Here is a 4,992-nt window from a genome sequence, read left to right as displayed (position 1 = left end):
GGGGGGGGGAGGGGGTGAATTGAATCTGGTAACTTGCCTCTGAGAAGTAGAATGTAGCAAAGGTGATGGAATATCATGTCTGTGATTAGGTCACAAGAGATTGTGATGCAGGCTCTCTATCTTGCTGGTTTTGATGAAGTGAGCTGCCATGTTAGAGAGGCCCACATGGCCAGGAACTGAGGGTGGCCTCTGCCAACAGTCAGCCAGGAACTGAGGCCCTCGGTCCAGCAGCCTCTAAGAAACTGAATCCTGCCACCCACTGCTTAGAAGCAGATCATTGCCCAGTTGAACCTTGATTGCAGTTGGGTCAGACTCCCAGTGAAGCTATGCCCAGATTCCTGACACACAGAAACTGGGAGATAGTAACACATGTCTGGTTTCAAGCCACTAAATGTTGGGGTAATCTGTTACAAAGCAATATATAATGAATTCAACCGTAGTAATGAAAGTCCCATTATATAAAAAGCAGGCAGTTTTTTTTTTTTTTTTTTTGAGATGGAGTTTTGCTCTTGTTGCCCAGGCTGGAGTATAGTGACGCAATCTCGGCTCACTGCAACCTCTGCCTCCCAGTTTCAAGTGATTCACCTGCCTCAGCCTCCCGAGTAGCTGGGATTACAGGCATGCACCACCACGCCCAGCTAATTTTGTATTTTTAGTAGAGATGGAGTTTCTCCATGTTGATCACACTGGTCTCAAACTCCCGACCCCAGGTAATCTGCCTGCCTCAGCCTCCCAAAGTGCTGGGATTATAGGTATGAGCCACCACGCCCAAACAAGCAGACAGAATTCTTAAAAATATCAACAGAATAAACAAATAGAAGTGAAGTCAAGGAACTGCTCTGTGTACTCAAAGTACTTAAGTATGAAAATTCCTTACTTTAAAAAAACCGAAATATGTTCAACGTTATTCCTATCATTTATTTTCATATGGTTACTCTGAAAAAGAGCTGGAGTGTGTTAGATGCATTTGTGCTGAGCCCATGGATGTTTTCAGTCCCATGATCTGCAAAGAGATGAGTCTGAGAATATCTTTTCTGTGGCACAATATTCAGTTCAGAGGATTCAACTTAGAAAAGTTTTCTTAGAAAAATACTTAAAGGACTTCACATCAATACCTGTAACGTGTACAAGGATAGAGTGGTTGACTATGATTGTGTGTGTTGTGTGTGTGTGTGTGTGTGTGTGTGTGTGTACCTAGCTTAAGGAATGTTTTTCATACAGCTATGTTAGGAATACAGAACCTGTAGGGGTAAAACTCCACCAAGGGCTACTGTAATATGAAAATTAAAACTCAAACTCACAATTCAGAAAAATTATGTGACTATTCACATTTTCAAATTAAAACAGGTAACATAAAGCATTTCATGTACACACACACATGCATACACACACACTGCAGATTTCAGTTCTATATCATGCATAGTTGACCAAGGTAGAGAGTTACAGAAAGAGAGGAGATAGAAGGATAGACAGAAAGAACATGGGCCGGGCACAGTGGCTTACACCTGTAATCCCAGCACTTTGGGAGGCTGAGGCAGGGGATAGAAAGCAGCGTGGCCAACATGGTGAAACCCATTTCTACTAAAAATACAAAAATTAGCTGGGTATGGCGGCACATGCCTGTAATTCACAGTTACTTGGGAGGCTGAGGCAAGAGAATCGCTTGAACCTGGGAGGTGGAGGTTGCAGTGAGTCGAGATTATGCCACTGCACTCCAGCCTGGGCAACAGAGCAAGACTCCATCTCAAGAAAAAAAAAATGAGCATTGGGAGTTGATGAGGAAAAACTTTTGTTTCAGAGTGGTTCACTAAGGCCTTAGAACTTTTTTTTTTTTTTTTTTAGCTATAGGGTGCTTTTATTTGCCAATCTTATTGAAGGGCTGGGGTTGTTTTCATCATGTATCCAGTGTCTATAGTGCACTAGGTGCCATCCTTGCAGCTGGGCTAGGCAGTGAAAAGCAGAGCTCCTGCCCCTAAAGCATCCTTAGAGCATATGCACACACAGCACGCACAGCCAGACAGTAAACGGTTATGAGGCAGGGTGATGACTGCCAGGAGAGGGAGGTGGACTACCGTGTTAGTCTGTTTGCATTGCTAAACAGAAATACCTGACACTGGGTATTTTATAAAGTAAAGAGTTTATTTTGGCTCATAGGTCTGCAGCCTGTCCAGGAAGTGTGGCACCAGCATCTACTTCTGGTGAGACCTCTGGAAGCCTACAATCATGGCAGAAGGCGAAGGGGGAGAGGACAAGAGAGAGAAGGGAAGAGGTACCAGGCTCTTTAAACAACCAGCTCTCTTGTGAACTAACAGAATGAGAACTCATTACTGCAAGGTGGACACTAAGACATTCATGAGGGATCCACCCCCCGATCCTAACACCTCCCACCAGGCCCTACCTCCAACACTAGAGACTACATTTCAACACGAGATTTGGAAGGGACAAATGTCCAACCATATTAGCTACCAAAGCCAGGTCTGACCCAGGCTAGGCTGGGGAACAGGAAATTCCTTGAAAGAGCAGATGCCTTGATACAGGTTAGGAGGGTCCATGATAGTAGTCCTGGCAAGAATAGGCACAGGCCTGAACAGACACAGGCAATGCCACAGAATAAAATGGAATGGCTCCTTGAGAGGGACCCAAGATTCCCACAGTTTGCAGTTCATGATGTTGCAGGGATGGAGGATACCATTAACTGAAATAAGGAAAGAGAATAGATAAGGACAGAGAATAAGGAAAGAGAATAGATCTATAGGCAAAAGGATTTTTCCCCAAATAATATAATCTGATCATATAAATATCTGATATAACATTTTTGAAAAATTCTCTATAGCTTTCAGGATAACATTCAAACTGTATTGTTTAGCACATATGGCTCTCTACATTCATTCTTCTTTAGGTTTATTTCTTGTCACTCACCCAAGTTCATCCTTAGATCTAGCAACATAAAACTACCAGTAATTCTCAGCCACGTTCCCTGGCTGTTGAATGGTTTTGCATGTGATTCTGTCTGCCTAGAAAGCTCTCTGTTATGAACATCTGTTGCTTTAGTGTTCTCAGCATCCGCCCTTTGATTATCACCTGCCTCATTCCATGTGGTCCTAATGGAACTGCCAACCACAGTATCCTGTCCCCTGGCCCCAGTGCTGGGTAGCAGATCCAGGCCCCTTCAATCACATACCCTGACCACAGTGATTAACCTGGGATTGGCCCATGTCCCAAGGTGGGCCCATCAGAGCCCTTCCCTGGGATTTTATATATGGGTGCTGGGACAGTTCTCTTTTTCTGGAGCCGAAAAAACTGGGTAGCTATAAGCCTCGAACTGCCTGTGGTGAGGGCCCTCCTGCCCCTGCAACCTGGAGGAAGCTAATCTGATTAGGAGAGAATGAGTCCAATACAGAGGAAGCAGCAGCAGAGATGAGAGTGAGGCGCAGCAAACCTGAATGCCTGTGTGTCCGAGGCCAGCTTCAGACAGTCGTCCCAGTTATACAGTTCCCTGGTTTGCTTCATCTGGCCTGAGTAAGGTTTCTGTCATTTGAAATTGAAACCATTCCATAGCCAAAATCCCAGTTTCTTCTTCTCACTTTCTACACACTCTTCAAACCTCAGTTCCAGTCCTGTTCCTCCAGAAAGCCTTCTCTGAAGGACCAGTCGCTCTTCCCCTCCAAGTACAATGCTCTTCCCTGGGTCCCCATAACATCTGTGCATGTATCATTTGTATCCCTTAGCAACCAGACTGGTAATAGGCAGTTCACATCTCTGTTTCCCATCAAGTCATAAGTTTCTTGAACCTCATTGTATTGACTTCATAGTTAAATGTCTGGTGCAGAGGAGGTGTTCAATCAGCTTTTGATGAAAATCAAGTTTGTAGTTTTCTGTGGAACACTCAGGTGTCTGTGATGTATTTGGGTATTTAAATCACAGAGGGGGGCCTGGTACAGTGGCTCAGGCCTGTAATTCCACCACTTTGGGAGGCCAAGGTGGTCAGATCACCTGAGGTCAGGAGTTCGAGACCAGCATGGCCAACATAGTGAAACCCCATCTCTGTTAAAAATACAAAATTAGATTGGTGTGGTGGCGCACACTAGTAGTTCCAGCTCCTTGAAAGGCTGGGGCAGGAGAATCACTTGAACCCGGGAGGTAAAGTTTGCAGGGGTTGAGATTGCTCCACTGCACTCCAGCCTGGGCAACAGAGCAAGACTCCATCTCAAAAAAAAAAAGAAATAAAATAAATCACAGTGAGGCTCCACTTCTGTGGACCAGGAGGAGGAAACCAGGGGGCAGTGGGCAGTGGGAGGAGAGGAAGGGGGTACAACGCTCAGTCACTTCCCAGTGGCTTATTCAGGAAGGGAAGGACAGAGGTAGAGTAGCAACTGGAAGGACAAAAGGGACTTTAAGATTCCCAAGACTGTGCTCACTTCGGCAGCACATATACTAAAATTGGAACAATACAGAAAAGATTAGCATGGCCTCTGCATAAGGATGACAGCAAATTTGTGACCATTCCATATTAAAAAATAAAAATAAAAAGAAGAAGATTCCAAAGACCTGGAGTATTTATATGTTGATGGGATGGAGACAGTGGAGCGAAAAGAAGAGGAGGGAGTAGAAGCAAGACCACGGGACAAGGGGAGGGGATGGGCCCAGAGCACAGGTGGAAGGAAAAGGAACAAGAGTGACCAACAGACACTCCAGTTTAGACAATGCCGTGGATGGTGACAGTAACCTCACTCAGCCTCCGCCAGGCCACAAGGTAGGGAAAAACAGAGCCTCTGTATTTTTTCCTAAGTCTTCCAAAGCATTCGACTTTCTTTTTCTCAATTACCCTTTACCTCCCAGCAAGTGGAGGCCCATTACCGAGCTTAAGGGGCCCTTCTGGGTCACTGGCCTCCACTAGGTCCAAGTCTCCCCTGGTGCTGGCCAGAGTTCAAGGTAATCCTTTGGATTGTTCCCCTTGTTGTTGTCACTGAACCTGGGAGATTGGGTTACCCC

At 45.3% G+C, this 4,992-nt stretch overlaps 1 non-coding gene across 1 annotated transcript; it reads left to right on the top strand.

The window, feature by feature from the left end:
- The first annotated feature begins 4,410 nt into the window (after positions 1-4,410).
- On the top strand, positions 4,411-4,515 carry LOC116559129. The gene has a single exon (XR_004272326.1). It is a non-coding gene; the product is annotated as a U6 spliceosomal RNA (small nuclear RNA).
- Positions 4,516-4,992: the final 477 nt, after the last annotated feature.

This window comes from Sapajus apella, unplaced genomic scaffold, assembly GCF_009761245.1.
Source record: "Sapajus apella isolate SASKATOON/1434 unplaced genomic scaffold, GSC_monkey_1.0 scaffold22, whole genome shotgun sequence".
Lineage (NCBI taxonomy): Eukaryota > Metazoa > Chordata > Mammalia > Primates > Cebidae > Sapajus > Sapajus apella.
This window is presented reverse-complemented; position numbering and strand designations above follow the sequence as displayed.